The sequence below is a fragment of the Lepisma saccharinum genome, chromosome 19 (assembly GCF_977018435.1).
Source record: "Lepisma saccharinum chromosome 19, izLepSacc3.1, whole genome shotgun sequence".
NCBI lineage: Eukaryota > Metazoa > Arthropoda > Insecta > Zygentoma > Lepismatidae > Lepisma > Lepisma saccharinum.
This window is the reverse complement of record NC_139247.1, coordinates 23,599,403-23,602,585: the sequence shown is the minus strand read 5'-3', so window position 1 is coordinate 23,602,585 and position 3,183 is coordinate 23,599,403.

The window sequence follows — 3,183 nt, the reverse complement described above, 5'->3', positions numbered from 1 at the left end:
GGTGGTAAGCACAGTTCATATGATTGCTTTAAAGCCCAGAAAATGTCTCTCTCTGAAAGACAGAAGGTTCTAAAAAATAAAAAGCATTGTTTTGCATGTTTAAAATTTGGTCATTTTTCGAAGAAGTGCAAGGCCAATTTGAAATGTATTGTTTGCAAGAAAAAGCATGTTGTATTGATGTGTCCTAATATTTCAGACAAAGATAATGATTCTGACCATTATTCTGAAGGCAAAGAATCAAATGCTGAGGTAAACAATACACTGATAAACCAACTTGAAAATCCGCATGTATTCATGCAGACATTGGTAGTAGATTTGAAAGGTAACTACAATAGGAGCAGGAATGTGAGAGTTCTTATTGACACAGGTTCACAAAAATCGTATATATGCAAATCTCTTGTAACAGGTATGGGTTATAGCTCCATTGGCAAACAAAGTTTGATACATTCACTATTTGGTGGTACCATGTCTAGTCCTTGTAATCATAATGTTTATAATGTTAAGGTATGTAGCATTGAGAGAGAATATTCGTGCACATTTGATGTTCTTGATCAAGATACAATATGTGGTGAGATTCCTTATGTAACACCAGGTGTTTGGTTAAATGAGCTGAACAAAAGTCAAATAAGGTTAACAGATACTGGTAAGATGAAAGGTCCAGTTGAAATTCTTATTGGTGCGGATGTTTGTGGTAAATTACTGACTGGCCATGTTGTGAAATTAAAGTGTGGTTTAGTGGCTGTGGAAACTCAGCTGGGATGGACACTTATGGGTAAAGTTCCAGGTGAAAACAGAAAATCAGATACAGCTTTGTTGGTATCGAATTTATATGTTGGTGAAGCCGTAGCTGATCTGTGGGAACTGGATACCATAGGAATCAAGGATCCCATTGCCAAGAAGTCTGCGGAAGAACACACACTGGCTGTCAAAGAACAATTTTTGCAGACATTGACATTCAATGCTGAAGGAAGATATGAAGTACAGTTACCATGGAAGGAAGATTGTTCGCCTCTCCCCACCAATAAAGATCTAGCAGAAAAACGACTTTGGTCAACTACACAGAAGTTGAAACAAGAACATCTGTTGCAGAGTTACGATGGAGTGCTACAAGAATGGTTGTCCGAGGGAGTCATTGAGGTGGTTCCAGAGGATGAAACAGAGAATTTTGGCCATTACTGTTAGATATTATGTGAGTTGGCACCTGGCAATATTGTTTACTCTGTTTTCCGGGCAATAGCCTGTGCAGTATTTTGTTTGTTCTATGCTGTGTTATATTACTGTCATCCCGCGCAGAAAAAGTATGAAGATTGTCATGTTTTTTACTGTGTTCTGTACATGTTCTTGAGAATATAGCCAAAGGATATTAGCAGCGAGTCTTTTATTTCTCGATCCAACAATCATACTCAGCAGCTTTGAGCTCAACGTTCTATCACATGCTCGTGCATTTTTTTTTTCAAAAACCGGAAATTACCAACGTGTGTGGAAAAGGGATTTCATATTCAACTGCCACGCCTTATGCTTTAATTTTCTTTTCAACTTCATTCATTCAATACATTACTTTTAGTTTATGTCATCCTGATGCAACAATTTACATCTATTTTCTTTTGAGAAAATGGCAGAAAATTAAAATCCAGTTCCGATATGACAACTTCAATTTTGGAAATTGTTTTGCATGGAGGGGATCGTAGCATATCCCCTCGGTACGGGTAGAATCTTGTCTAAACCTGTCAGATCCTGCCCCTGGATTTTGTTTAGAAAAGTGGTTGTTACCACAGGAAGCTGCGTCTTACTCCTTGAGCCATGGAAGCCAAGGTTGCAGCGAGAGGGACAAAACATAGGAATCTAGGAGCAGGGGTATGTTTTGATTGCGGTTCTTCGAGGAAGTAACACTGCCAAGTGCATATCTTAAAGAATATGACGGCATTTGATGTTTTCTGCTCCAAATTGAGGAGGGACCCAAACGTGTCCTTTTCCAGTCACAAATCTTCTACTCTTCGCAGTTAAACCAAGGAGGTCGAGGAGTACAAAGGCATTTAAAGTTACCAATCTTCTGTTGCCAAACAAGGCAGAAAGAAATTTTATCTATGGAAACTAACTTCTTCCATTTGCTTTTTTGCCAAAAAACGGCCTTTTCCTTCCCGCCTACAAACGTGACAAACAATCGCTCATGGCAAAACTCTTTCCATGGAATCTCCGATACGGAGTAAGGAAAGCAAGTCTCTAGGCAAGTAGTGACTCGTTTGGGCTCCACAAAGGAACACGTGCGAAAAAACGACTTTGTGCGAACGGGGACAACTACTTACTCGTTTGAAAGATAGTGTAAAGCTTCGCGCCACGCACTCGATTTTTTCCCTTCTCCACCGTTATGCAGGGCCTTATTCCACATATTCCCCTAACAAAGTATAGAAACTCTCATCACTCGGAGAATCCCTCCTCGATCAAATATTCGAACCAGTGAAATCTAAGTGTGAGTTTGGCAACAAAATTCACCTAAAATATTCTCTAAATATTGCATCAATGTGTAATTGAATGATTGATTTGGTTCATTGTACAACGTACTTCGATTTTCTGCCACTTTTGGCTCATGGCTAAGATGAAGATGACTGGTGATGTTATGAAATTGTAACTGGCCTTGTAACACTCTGTACTAACTATTCATCTACTCATATTGCATCACACGTAAGTGTAATTGAGAAACTTTATTATCTTAAAAAAACAACTACCTTGTAAAATAATGACGCACTTGAAAGTAACAAAAATAAGGTTTTGAGAATATATAAAGACTCTTACGGATGATGATGTAATATAGCAGGCAGACTATTTCGTAACGAAAGCATTATTTCGAAATATTTCCATTCGAAGGTTCTCTCAGGACAAATATGTTTGTGTGCAAACATGCAATAATAATCAGTTTCAAGTTCCTGTTAACTTAAGGGTAAGGAAGGAGTGCAGTCGAATCATTTCTCCTTTAACTAGATATTTAGAAATTTGCAATGACATTTACAGATTCTTTGCCATCCGTACAAGGAAAGTTTTCAGTTAATCTACCATATTTCCACGAGGTAAAATTAACGGTTTATTACGATATTTGACACATTTTGTTGTTTACATTGTTACGAAATATATATATATGTATATATTCCATTTCCCTTATTTATCCCTTTCATAATATTGGCCGTCATT